At 32.6% G+C, this 15,180-nt stretch overlaps 1 long non-coding RNA gene across 1 annotated transcript; it reads right to left on the bottom strand.

The window, feature by feature from the left end:
• Positions 1–7,235: 7,235 nt before the first annotated feature.
• LOC127704783 (uncharacterized) lies at positions 7,236–14,827 on the bottom strand. The gene is made up of 3 exons (XR_007983495.1): positions 14,682–14,827; positions 9,966–10,059; positions 7,236–7,684 (listed from the first exon to the last, which is right to left on the bottom strand). It is a non-coding gene; the product is annotated as an uncharacterized LOC127704783 (long non-coding RNA).
• Between the last annotated feature and the right edge of the window lie 353 nt (positions 14,828–15,180).

Below are 15,180 nucleotides of genomic sequence, written 5' to 3'. Positions count from 1 at the left end.
ACTGATTTTTACAGATTGTTTTATATTAGACTCGGTGACACCACTTCATGTTAGGCGAGGGCTTGGGATGTGTGTGTTTGTTGTTTTGATTTTTTTTTTTTTTTTTTGGGGGGGGGGGGGGAGGGGGGGTAAGCGCTCAAAAACACGTTTCCAACTTATATATGTGGCTATCCAAAGTCAAGATCCTGTTAAACAGTGATTGTCGTTAGTTCCTGTCTGTCATATTTGTTTTTCGTTTATTGTTTTGTTATAAATCAGACCGTTGTTTATTTTTGTTAGAATGTTTCACTTTTTGTCATGTCGAGGCTGACTGTACGGTATGGATTATGCTCGTGGTTGACGAACGTACTGTGACCTAAGAGTTGCTTAAATCTATAATAATTTGGACTTTGGTAATTAGTTGTGTCTCATTGGTAAAATAGTACTTCAAACGTTGGATATTATTAACAGTGATTTATATGAAAGCGTAATCATTACTTCCAGTTGGCAAATATTGCAACTAAAAAAATTAAAACCCCAAGGGTTGAATAGGGGTACATAAATATGGTCGTCCATCGACCTCTCTAATCTGACAGGGAAACTATTGCTAAACTGGGGTCCGTTTGGCTATACGGGATATATAAATACGCAGCCACGCCCGGTCTGAATTGGGAAGTTTATTTCGATGCCTGGAGTAGTGTGAGTGGGTGGTTTAAACGCACTATGAACGTTAGAGATAACTCTCTGGAGGCTCCGTATATGATCTGTTGCAAGGTAAATTTTCTTTCCCTATATCCAACATGTCATTTTTGTTAAATTGCAGCATACATTTTCCGCCCTTTTTCCCAGTCGACGTTACTTGCAGAACCAATTGTATTTCTAATTGTTAATTTGTTCTCGTCCTGAACATGCGTGAAATAAGTGCCACTGGACGTTAAACAAACAACAACTAATCAATCAATTAAAAATGTACAACTATACAATAACTAAATTTGGTAATAGGAAGAAATGAAACAAATGACTAGTTCCACAAAATATTTATATACTCATCTAGTGAAAAGGTAAAATGTAAGATAGGACGGTGTTTTTTCGTTTTGAGAAGATTCGTAGTAATTCTTACTCCAAGGTTTTATTTCCTTGTGACAATTTGATAACACATCCATAATAGCATGTCTTAACAAATCAAACCATCGTACAGGGAGACCTCAAGGCAGCCACAAATCTATTTGCATAAAATGTAAAAAGATAAAAATGTACCACTTGAAGGTAACTATTCTTTTGACTGAAATATGAACGTCTTAAATATTAAAGACATCTATTTTAAAGTTGTTAAAAATTGACTTGTAAATTAACATTCTTGTAACTCCTTTTATGACTGCTTGAATAGAGCATGTTACCTTTATTGTGCTACTTTGCCAAATAACATGTATTTTATACCTCGGTATGTTTTTTTCGTCATAAAAAGAATAAAACAGTTGTGCTATTTCATTCCAAAGTCAATTTGTCAGTCAATAGTTTCAAAGACTATTTACACCGGTCAATAGATTTGCAATCATATTTCCCGAACTTTTCATATTAGTTTTTCATTGGACAAAAACAACGTCATTAACTATTCGTGTTGCTTGGATTTTTTTTCTCATTGTAAACAAACATTGAAATATCGAAAACTTGAAATCAATCTATACTTTTTAATAAGATGTAAAACCACCCATTCAAAATCCCTATATATTCAACTTTTTTCCTACTTTTACAACTCGAGATCTCTAAAGTGTTTACCCTAAATTTACTTTAAGGGTATGTATATCATGATTTGTACATGTATCACCTTTCTTCGTGACGATTTTCAACCAATGCGATTGAGGAAGTTGCCTTCACTTAAAAAAAGCACCCTGGTTTTCTTAAAAAAGCACTCTGGTTTTCTGGAAATCTCAATAGGCATAGTTTTTTCTACGAAGCATATCTTCCTCTAAATATAGAAATGAAAATCCATGCAGTCAAGTAAATCTTGACTTGAAATGGTCAAAATATATTTCTGTTCCAGCAAGAGTTTCATACACGTAAAATTAAGATCAAAAACACTATTTTTGTGTCAGAGTACGGCTTCATTTACATTTTTCCTAACCGTATATATGGGTGAACTGGTGATGTGACACCTTATACATTTGTGTAATCAGATAACTGTATCTTTCTATCGTCGTCTTCTGGCTAAATATCTGCGTGTCAATGAGTAAGGTCGAGTTCACACCAAACGTCGCATACTGTAAACCTGTTTAATAGACAAATTGTTTAAATTTCATTTTTTTTTCGAACAAAAATATATTTGTTTCTGGAGGGAAGTGAGAAAAATCGTTTGATTTTATCAAAAATGAACTGCGGGGGGATTCAACATGTAGTTTAAAAAATGTTCTTGTATATTACTGAAGAAAAAAAATATTTTTATGTTTTTATATATCACAGTAATGCAAGGTGGTTTGTCCCACGAAGATAAATGGTTGGTACCTTGAGAAAATCGTTCCATTGATTTGGAGAACTTTGAGATTCTAACGATGTCACGATTATGCAGGCTAAAACAGTGTAACAATAGGCGAAAAAAGAATTTTGGAAATGTTGGATTGATTGATTGTTATATGCTTAAAGTCAAATGGCAAATATTTCATGCATGTTCAGGATGAGAACAAATTCACTATAAATACAATTATAGGTTATTCTTGTAAGAGAAGCCATCCGTTATGAAGATCGTAGAAAACTTGGACTGCCATTGGATAATAAGATTATATTGGATAGGGAAAATCTTTTTACCTTGCAACAGACCATGCCACCTACCAATTTGTTTTTACTGAATCCATAGTGGGTTTTTTTCTAGGTAAAACTAATTGAAGGCTATGTTCACAGTGTAAAAGTAACAATTATTTCAAGTTCGTCAAATATATTGAGAAAAAAAATCAATGTATCGAAAAACAGAAGGCAGATGTCCGACAATTCCCTCCTAGTTTGAACTCGTTGCCCTCATTTTGTTGGCCAAATATGAAGTCATTATGTACAGCAGATCATAAAGAAGTTTGGAAGAATATAATGTTAGACGAATATAAGGACGGATGGACGGACGGACAGACAAGGTGAGTGCCATATTATGTAGTATTTCACATCTTTTCAAAAGTCGAGTTAAGGATTTTAAAAAATATATATAAATGTGTAAGAAAGATATTAAGTGTAATACTTTACCTACCTTTTTTCTGATCGGATTAAAAAAGCGAAAAACGTTGACAACTCACGCAAACTCATAACTTCAAAAAATATGGTCCAAACGTGTGTTTTCGTGGAAATACCTAGTATATAGATGGATTTTGTTATGATTGTTATTTTTTTCTTTTTCTGTCAATTTGTTTTTCTTGCAGTGAGTATTGGTTTTGAAAGATATAGCTTAGATTTTTGCAGTTGAAATAAAACAGATATAATTGGGATTTTTTTTAGTTTTAAAAAATGATTATTACCACGTGAATCACTGTTTACATATTACTTGGAAGAAGTTATTCCGAATATTCTTTATTTTGATTGGTTAGCATGTTACCTGGATACAGGACGCTCATAAATATTTCTTTGTTTCTAACAAAGTGATCTCAAGGTCGAATGTAAAGGTCATGAATTTTGTTCTTAATTTAGACGTTTGCGTGATTTGCGATCTACCCTTTAAACATTTTTATAGAAATATATAAAAGAAATAGTACAAAATGTTTTCTTTATTGTAATGAAGATATATTACATTTGGTTTGAACTATCTAATTACATCTTTTATTAGTTATTTCCCCTGAAATGTTTCAATTTGAGGTTAATTGATTATTACTTCAACTTGGTACATGATAAAGTCAAAAGGTCTTTTGCAAAATGTTGGGTGACATTTCACATATATTAAGTGGAAGAGACCTTGAGTAAACTGAACTTTATTCATGGAAAGGGACCTAAAAACCATTATTTTTTTAATTGGCATACATAAACCTATCATTTGAGATGGAAAGTGATCTTTAATAAACCGGAAGTAGATATTTTTCTCCCTTATTACGGACAAAAACCCATATATTTTTGGAATTGGTGTAAATATAGATATTAGATGAGACCAAAAATGGAATTTATAAACCGGACGTTTAGCATGATCTCCGTTATTTAAAGCTAAAATAAATATAAACAACATATTTTTCAAATCAGCATGAAGAAACTTTTGATTGGACGTCAACTGTAACTTTGAGAAAACCGGAAATAGCTTCTTGTCGATTATTCTTAAAATTAATGTCGGAAGACCTTCAATTGATTTCTGAACAATTGGTTTTTGATTATTATTATAATTATTAATCCCTGATTTCAAAACTTGAAACTGCCAGTGTCTTACCCCTAGCTTTGGTATTTGAAACTGTCCACTTTCATCTACGAATACAATTTCAATCTCTGCGTCTTTTTCACTGCCTAACTCTTCAGTAATCTGTGTATTTGAGATGTCACAAGATTGTCAACTTAAATAGTCTAGAACTATATGCCAGTGTAAGTTAAGACTCTCTCATCTTGCAATAGTATTAAAACATTTGACTTTTCTACACTTTACACAAGTATTCCCCATTCCAAACTAGAAGACAAATTGAAAGATTTGGTATTACTAAGTTTCATTAACAAGAATGGCGAACGTAGATACAAGTATCTTGTCTTGGGGAGGGATAAATCCTACTTTGTAAAGAATAACTCTGATTCAAACAAAAAATTCTCTGAAACTGACATTATCAAGATGCTTGATATTTTGATTGACAACATATTTGTTACGTTTGGAGGAGTGTTTTTCAACAGACGGTCGGAATTCCAATGGGAACCAATTGTGCCCCTCTTCTTGCCGACTTGTTTCTTTATTATTATGAGGCTGGCTTCATACAGGAACTTCTAAGGAAGAAAGATTAGAAGTTAGCAATATCCTTTAACTTTACGTTCCGCTATATAGATGATGTTCTCTCACTAAATAATACAAAATTTTGTGACTTTGTTGAACGAATCTATCCCATCGAACTAGAGATAAAGGATACTACAGATATAGTTAAGTCTGCCTCATATCTTGACTTACATCTAAAAATTGACAATGAGGGTCGGTTGAAAACAAAACTTTACGACAAAAGAGATGATTTCAGCTTCCGAAATTGTGAACTTTCCATTTTTATGTAGCAACATTCCAGCAGCGCCTGCATATGGAGTATATATCTCCCAATTGATACGAAATTCCCGGGCTTGTATTTCCTATCATGATTTCCTTGGTAGAGGATTGCTGCTCACAAGGAAGCTATTAAACCAAGAGTTCCAAATGATGAAGTTGAAATCATCCCGTTATGGAATAACCGTATCACAGATGATATCGGATATGTTCCTTACGTCGTAACTACAATACCCTTCCCTTTTCACGAATGTGACCTACCGAATTAGACTACTTACCGAATTTGTAATAACATAAGCAAGACGACGGGTGCCACATGTGGAGCAGGATCTGCTTACCCTTCCGGAGCACCTGAGATCACCCCTAGTTTTTGGTGGGGTTCGTGTTGCTTAGTCTTTAGTTTTCTATGTTGTGTCATCTGTACTATTATTTGTCTGCTTGTCTTTATATTTTTGGCCATGGCGTTGTCAGTTTGTTTTCGATCTATGAGTTTGACTGTCCCTCTGGTATCTATCGTACCTCTTATAAGCATATAACTATCACTAACTAATACATGACCATTTAAATTGTAAATAAATATATCAACAAAATTCTTTCTCGTGGCTTTTCAAATTGAATATGCTTTAATTTTCAAACACATATAAAATTGAGAATGGAAATGGAAAATGTGTCAAAAAGACAACAACACGACCGAAGAGCAGAAAACAGCAGAAGGCCAACAATTGGTCTTTAACACAGCGAGAAAATCCCGCACCAGGAGGCAGGCTTCAGCTGGCCCCTAAACAAAAATATGTACTAGTTCAGTGAAAATGGACGTCATACTAAACTCCAAAACATATAAATGAACTAAATTCAAAAAACATTCAAGACTAACAAAGGCCAGAGGCTCCTGACTTGGGACAGGCGCAAAAATGCAGCGGGGTTAAACATGTTTTGTGAGATCTCTACCCTTCCCCTATACCTCTAGCCAATGTAAAATAAACAAACACACAGCAATACGCACAATAAAACTCAGTTTAAAAGAAGTCCGAGTCCGATGTCAGAATAAGTAACAAAAGAAACTAAGCAAAATGACAAAGATACATAAATTAACAAAGGACTACTAGCAGTTACTGACATGCCAACTCCAGACCTCAATCAAACTAATTGAAATATTATGTCTACATCATATGAAAATCAAGCACAATCCCTCCCGTTAGGGGTTTAGTATCATACCATCATAAAATATATGAGAACATACCTGGTGTAGTAATTGTAATACAGAGATTTCTTTCGTTAAAATCAAATACGTTGCTATATACACGAGCTAATCGAACAAGTATGTATATATAAACACCATAAGATCGTGACAAGGGAACGTCACCATTTCAAAATGGATAATTAACAATAGGAAATGAAACATCATCTCTTTTATCATAAATTTTGGTATTAAGCTTCCCGTTTACGATATAGATATCAAGATCCAGGAAAGGGCAGTGCTCATTGTTAGTTTTAGCTTTATTTAAAGTAGTTCAGCAGGATAAATCTCTTTAGTGTACATACTGAAGTCGTCATTATTGAGGGTTAATATATCATCCAAATATCAAAAAGTGTTATTAATTTTTTGTATCAAATGTTGTTTCGATGAGTCGTTGCTGATTTTAGTCATAAATTGTAACTCATAACAATACAGAAACAGGTCCGCAATAAGTTGTGCACAGTTAGTCCCCATTGGAATTCCGATAACTTCACGATATACGGAATCTCCATAGCGAACAAAAATGTTAACAAGTAAAAATTCAAGGGCAGTTATAATAGTAAAGCAGGTCCAATTGACATAGTTCTTTTGTTTGTTGTTACTAAAAAATGACCTTAAAGAGTTTAAACATATATATTCGCATTCTGACTTTTTTCTTAAAAATCATATGGATGCTAAATACATGATTTTATAGGAAATAAGAATAGAGATTATCCTTTCACTATTCCCAATATGTTTAATAGTTTAAACATGGACATGTAGCTACTTAATCTATTGGTTAAATGACAGTGATGATTAGGTTTGAAAGAGCACATAGTAAAAGCACAATGACCATCGAAATTCTTTTAAAAATTTACTAATCAATTTGGAGGTAAGAGTCTAGTATCATATATACGTTGGCTTATATAAAAATACACAAATTTTCATTATTTCGTATGTCAAATTTGAAGGTAACAAAGCAAAAAATGTAAAATCAAAACTATAAACAACTCAACAAAGCTGTCCATTACAACAATTACGGAATCGCGAGTCGTAAGCTCTTGTTCCACAGCATGCCAACCCACTACCACTATTCAACACTCTCTGGCAACAGGTTGAAAAACGGCTATCATACGCTGTAGTTCCACAGCAAGCCAATCCACTACCACTACGCAACACTCTCTCGCAACAGGTTGAAAAACGACTGTCATACGCTCTAGTTCCACAACATGCTAAACCACTACCATTATTAATGACGCCTCCACAACATGTAGCGAACCGTGTATCATACATCCTACCTCCACACACCGCTGAAAAAAATATAAAGGTAGAGTTTCAAAAATATAAATGTAAATATTCTGTAATCGCCTGTAAACATTATATATTATTTACAGCAATATAATTGTTTTATTTGCTTTTTTTCCTAACTGTACTTATATAAAGTTGCAATTGTTCTTTTATCACCTGCAACAATTGTACCAATTAGCTAGCTATAGAAGGCAATGTGAATGGGATATTTTCCTTCAAAATTTGCAATGTAAGCTTATGCAGCAATTGCTCGATTTCAATGACGTAGGTGAACGATTACGTCAAATTTAATTGTTTTATTCTGTTTTTCGTGGTCTCAATAGCCTTAGATTCAAAACGTTGTGGTGTGTTGTTGCCTGAAAAGTTTGGTTTCGTCTATGTCCAGATAGATTTTCTTGATAAGGTATGTTTTGGTGCGTTGCTGTTTTAATTTTGTCTGGTTTTAAGTAAAATCTAAATCTATTTATAGGTATAATGTTGCGCATTGTTCTGATTTTTTTTTCATCCTATCTTGTGCCCATGTGCTTACATAAGAAATTAGAATACCGAATTGGATGATGGGAAGAACATTTAATCTATAATTTCTTCCACTACCACACCCCAATCAATCCCAACCCCACAAAAGCAACCATTCTCTTATTAATCCTAACTAGATTAGTAAGTGCGAGCATTTTACACTGTGCATGAAAGTGTTAAGGCACAGAGTAATTCGTTGATTTAATCTGGTAGTTTAAGAAACGAAACACACAAAGCAGGTCTCCTGGAATAGTATGAACGATAGCAGCACAAATTAATGCTTGTTGTGCAATACATTATGATGAATACTAATTTTTGAGTAAAAACAAAATAAAAGAAGAATACCAAAAGGGAAATTTTGTTTTTCTTTTAATCAAATTAAAACTGATCAGTTGTTGATCGCAGCTCTGTTTAGCCTATGTATGTAAATATTTCTGACATTTTCGCCCGTTTGGAACAGTCAATGCTAGAATCACTGTTGCTGGTATCCAAAGTTTGTGAAGAATATCCACTCAGACAATCAATAACAGGCTTCGCAAAAGCGGATTTTATAAAGAAGGCCTTCTGTTGGATCAATTTTAACCCAGATTCACAGTCGTGCACATGTTCGTTGGTGTCAAACATTGAGAGTATGGACTGGTGCCGAATTTAATTCAATATGAGAGGCATGCAAAGGATACCATAATTACCGGTCCGAACGTAGAATTGAATTCGAACTATGTCAAAGAGATGCAGAACAGTGTTAGCCGCACTTGGAGGTAACAACATTTACTGACTTCAACGTCACCGGAAAGTGACCAATCTTATCATATGTAACTGTGTTTTCATATCTCTGTTCGTTTTGTGAAATTTTAACTAAATACACCACAGCTATGCTGTAAATAGTTGATTTGAAGTACACAGAATAAACTTTTGGAGTAAAAATGTTCTTTTTTGTTAAGAGTATACTATTTTGGTAAATGTAATGCCACGGATACATATAATAGAAATATCCATGTAGATAATAACTATTCGTCTCGTGACGGAAGATAATTAATACTATATAGTAATTATCGGTTTTACCTTATTTCTAACGGAAGATACACTATGTATGTCTGTCCGTGAACATCCCAAGTGTCGACAATGATATAGAAATATTGTGACCTTGACTTTTCGGTCCAAGAGATAATCTGAGAGGATCTCGTTATGATTTTTAGATATACAGTAATATCCAATAGGAATAGGGATGCTAAATTCAAACTCTTCAATGCTCACAGCATGTTTTAGACCCCTCTCAACAATTCGTTAGGTATCCATATTTGTTTTGTGTCGAGGCAAAATGTGTGTCCATACTCAATTTATAAAGATAAGGAAATGTGGTATAATTGCCAACTGCATGTAGTCTTTGATGGATAGTTGTCTCAACTATCCGCTAGAAAGCACATGAATTGTAAGTAAGCATTCTTTAGGTTAACAGTCGCGCTTTTTTCCTCCTCTATCACAGACTACCCAATTTGCAAAACCTACATTTCTGATCTATTTTTTTTTAATTTTTATTATAACCAGTCTAAATTGAAAACAACGTTCAAACCTAAGATTACGTTGGATAAAACCCGCAATTTTTATACGTGTGCATGCAAAACAAATATATATATAGTTTTTGATATTATGTGCCATCAATCACTGTAATTGTACCTGTGTGTCCGATTATAACTAATTCGACTCAATTCAAAAAGATCAATTCAAAAATACTTGATTATCATCAAATTGTGGTTAGTTAAAACAAACCTGCGTCAGATTCCGCTATTATTAGTGCACCGATAAATAACGTCAACTTCAGTAATCTTACGTTTTCCATTTTTATATTCGTTCTACAATGTACCTTTTAAAAGAACATAATAATAAAATTTGACAAAATGTATTGTATTTTATATATAGATCTTTAACCCATTTCTCTGACGTCATTCTATTGTTCTTACAGTGGATTATTTTTCAAGAATCCACTGACTACTTCGTTAACTTAAGATAACTTATTTTATAACTTTAAACTTTTTTATCCTCTCAAAAACGAGTGGCATATGAAGGGTTCGAACTCGCGCGTATTTTCTTCATAATCAGTAGAGTCTTCAGTCTATGCATGATACCACTATACCATGAGTGCTCATATAAATCATTATTTAAATAACACTCTTAAAGCGCACAACTGTCAATACATGTCAATAAACTGTATTTCTATCTCAGAGATAATTCGCTTTTGTTATCTAACAAAATATATATACTATGTCTGGATTTGTTCATGTTCTTTTCAAATTTATTTATATCACGTCAACATTGAACGGACTCTAATTTGAGTAAAGTGTGATATATAAGCTACGACCGTAAAACTACTTCTTTGACTGTAAAACCAGAAACAAAATCATCGCCTTTACATGAAAATGAAGTATATAATACCTCTAAGATTAAAACTATTTTTATCGAGAAAAAAATTACAATGAAAAAATTTCATTCCGGATACAAGGTTCGAACTTTGCACTGTTAATATCACCGTTATGACATTCGTTACCAACGACTAGACGATCACAGCTATGAACAGCTTGATGGTAAGTTTATGAAATCAAGATAATTATTCATTGTACATCCGGAGCAAGAGCAATTCTGATGGGGATTCAGAATGCGTACCTCAGATAAAACTAGTTTATTTACCGGTGAACGATATATGCCAAATGAAATTATAACGTTAAAATAATCGTAACTTAATGAAACGGAAACAGTTTAAACAGATTTGAATATAATTGTTCAATTTAAATCGTAAGCACAATCGTAATTTTAATACTTTAGGAAAGCAACATGAATTTGAGCATTATGAAATGGCAGATTTATGGCATCTACCTTATCAATATTTTTTGGACTAAGAACGGCTTAACGGTGTTTAGTCTTCAATTAACCAAAACATGTTGCTAAATATTATATATATAAATTTTGAAGGTTCTAAATTTTGGTAATTAAAATTTTTTAACTTTTCAAAACAAGATAAATAAATTCTGTATATTAATACATGTCTTTTTGAATAAATTAAATATACCAAAATCTATTCAATATAAATAATTTGTAATGATTAAACATTAAATGAAATATGTATATACAAAACTAAAATCTGGTGTTAAAAAGGGGAGCTAACACCCCATTTAAGTTATCTTAAACTTATGTTAACTTGTCAAATGTCTAATTATAGATGCGAACCGTGTGGATATAATCATTTCCAGCTATTATAGAATAAAAAAGACAAAATACTAAACTATTTTTATGAAATATCGTTGATTCATTGTCAAAACGTAAAACAGACAGTCGTTTTAATAGAAATGGGTTAAGCTAGAGAATTGATAAGAAGTAGTGGATTCGGAAACGATAATCAACTTGCGACTAAAGTCGCTCGTTGATTATCGTTTACGAATCCACTACTTCTTATCAATTCTCTACTACAGAATGTACATAATTATAATCTGTGTCTTGAGTGCCCCGGCAAAAACATGTTTGGACTCGATAGTAATATCCAGTACGTTGGCGGACCACCTACATACATTGTACATACAAAACAGAGGGTTTATGTTCTTTAAATTGTTATTTGTATAAAATTCAAAGTCGAACCTCGTTAAGTCAAAGTCAAAGGGACCTGACGAAAGTATTCGACATTATCCGAGGTTTGACTCATCTAAGGTCGAGTGCGTCTTCATAAATTTGGAATGCTTGAAATACGATATGAGATTTGTGTAAACTTGATATTTTAAGGTTCATCATAACAAATGGACAAAAATAGCCGTATTTACACCCCAAAAACTACTCTAAGTACAGACTTACCTGTCCAGTTGGAAAAGTTTTAAGGCCTGGCATCCACTAGATATATAAAAGGTAAATGCATTTTGTGTTTCAGAAAGATATAATCTTTTTTGGATTTTGATGGGCATTTTTGTTCCTTTCTGCAGAAGGTGTAAAAATCAACAAACACCTGAATTGCTTTGATACTGCCCACTCAGTTAAACCCTTTAACTCACCTATAGTTGTGTAGATATCTATTGTCTATGCCAATCATGGACAATCAATACGTTTTACCTGAGAGGGAGCATCCCAAAGTTGTATCCCAACTTATTTTATTTTTACACATTCCGCAGGAATGAAAAAAAAATGCCCATCAAAATCCAAAAAAGATTTTATCTTTCTGAAACTCAAAATGCATTTAATTTTTATATATCTAGTAGATGCCAGGCATTAAAACTTTTCCAACTGCACAGGTTAGTCTGTACTCAGAGTAGTTTTTGAGGTGGAAATACAGCCATTTTTGTCCATTTGTTATGATGAACCTTAAACAGTTTGTCTTTCTTTGATATGACAATTCATAATAGTGTATTCAATCTCCATATTTTTGGTCCATCATAAGAATTAAATACAAAAGTACAAGTACAAAACATACAGAAATAAAATCAATACACAAATATTTACAAAGGTCAGTCACTATAAATTATGGAATCACTCGCTGAATGAAACAAGTTCTGAAAGATCTGTAACGAAGGTCGTCTGTTTTGCATTCAATTATTGTAAATTCTGATTCATTTAACCTCTACTTAAATCATTTAAGTTTGTTAAGTTTTTATATCGGGTAAAATATGTTCAACACACAAAGTTACGCTTGGACGAGCAACAAAGGTGTTAATCACCGGTACATATAAACATGTAATTTTTACTGTTATACTAACAGGTATGTGAACACACTATACTAATATATATGGCAAAAATATCTCAAATACATATTACAATTGCCGATCGCCCACAAGACTAGAAGGACACCGGATTTTATTATATTATTATTATTTTTAGTACACATACTAATTTCATCAAAACAATATATATATACAAGTCTAAATGGAAAACAACGTTCAAACCTATGATTGCGTTGGATAAAAACCGCAATTTTTATACGTGTGCATGCAAAACAAATTTCTTTGTAAATGGGTCTAAATACAGCACAAACAACATTTTCCAAAAGACCAAAAAAGTGAAAAAAGTATATTTTAACAAAACGCATTTGACCCTAATGCTCGGAAGATCGTCTCGAGAGATGTACATTGGACAGCACTGAAAATTGGCTTATTTTTACATAAACAAAATACAACAAAAATGTATACTGGTAAAACATATACTTATATAGTACAAAATATGAAAACGCAAACAATAATATGAGTCAACATAATATTAGAAATAACCAGTTCGAAGTTGGCGGGAGAATGGTCTAATAGGGAAATTAGTCCGCGAAAATGACCAGTCACGTGATACTACAGTTAGGATCACGTGTCCATACATGTATATATGAAAGAACCGTTAGTACAATAATTTTCCTCTATACTTCGAACCGCGGAAAATTATTATTTTACAGCTTTATTCCTTTATGAAAACGATTAGGCTACATAAGAAAAATATCCAATTTGAATGTTTATCTTTAAGTCCGCATCTTTCGAAGTCTTTTACTTTCGAACTTCGAGACATTGGGGTCAATTCACATTAATTTTACATCGACGGTACTATAAGATTACTCGACTTAACCGAGAATTCAAGTCAACCGAGTTCGACATTCAGTGGTAAACATGCATTGATCAAATTGGAATTTTACCGTGACCGAGAAATTACTTTGACTCGTCCGAGTTTTCGACACAACCGAGTTCGACACAATGGCATTACTATTTTCGATTGTGAGATGTTATATTTTCTACATTCGTTCAGAATATTGAAGAAATAAATTAATATACATGTACACGACAACGACAAAATTATAAGTAGAGTTAACCTTTCATCGAATTCATTTGATTTCTCATTAAATTGTGCACATTGTATTTTTTTTTTTACTTATTTCTCTACTAATCTAGAACGGATGTAGACAATATAACATCTCACGAAAGAAAATAGTAATATTTGTGTTTTTTTTTCAAAAATTTCATACTTAAAACAAATAAGAAAACAGAAATCCTCCCTTTTTATATGTAGTAGGTAGTGCGTAACCGCACATTCAATGACACTGACAAACTTTAAAACTATAAAATAAAGGTTATTCATTTTTTTTGCAAAAATCAAGAAATACTTAGACCACAAAAGTAAAAGATTAATTTATAAATTTTATACTCTACCGATATTTGACTGCTGTTGCAAAGTATGGGGTTATTGTAATGAAATATACCTCCAGAGATACATAAAACTCAAAAAGAGCAGCTAGAGTAATTTTTTTACACTATCGAGAGAACGTTATGACAGATTAAATTGGTTAATTTTCCGAGACAAAATTTATATCATGTAATAGTTCTAGTGTATAAAATTTTACACGATAAAACTCCTAAGTATATGAAAACGTTGTGTGTTCAGAGCTCTGAAATGTATGAAAGAAATTTAAGATCTGAGACTTTTTTATAAAATATAACGGTTGTTCGACCAAACACGAATATGATGAAAAAATCTTATACTTACAGGTCTGCAATTCTATAGAATAGCTTACCAACGAGAATATGAAGCATTTACATCTCTATATATATGTATTTAAATCAAAATGTTACAACTATCCCCGTCAAGCCACGCAGAGATATAGACAATAAGACGGAGTGTTAAGTGTTTTAAATATCAGCTGTATTAGTACGAGGCTAAAAAACAGGTGAAATACGAAATATAAAGTCAAATCTCGAATACTAAACATTTTACACACATTTTGTCTTTCTTGAGCAACATGATATCCTGTATGAACTCTTCACGAAAAGTCTTTTTTTTTCATTCACAAAAAATATCTGAGCATTATTCATATAGCCAAATCAGAAGGTCACTTGCTTTCATTCCGTATACATTTTCAAAAACAGGATTTAGTTATATGATAGAATTGGATCCGTATTTGGTTTTCACAAGTTTGAGTAAAATATAGTTTGACTACTTACATGTATCTCAAGCCGACTAGAAATTGAAATGTCGCAATTTACTT

Source organism: Mytilus californianus, unplaced genomic scaffold (assembly GCF_021869535.1).
Source record: "Mytilus californianus isolate M0D057914Y unplaced genomic scaffold, xbMytCali1.0.p SCAF_6, whole genome shotgun sequence".
In the NCBI taxonomy this organism is placed as follows: Eukaryota; Metazoa; Mollusca; class Bivalvia; order Mytilida; family Mytilidae; genus Mytilus; species Mytilus californianus.
Note: the sequence above shows the minus strand (reverse complement) of the source record. Positions and strands in the feature narration are given on the sequence as shown.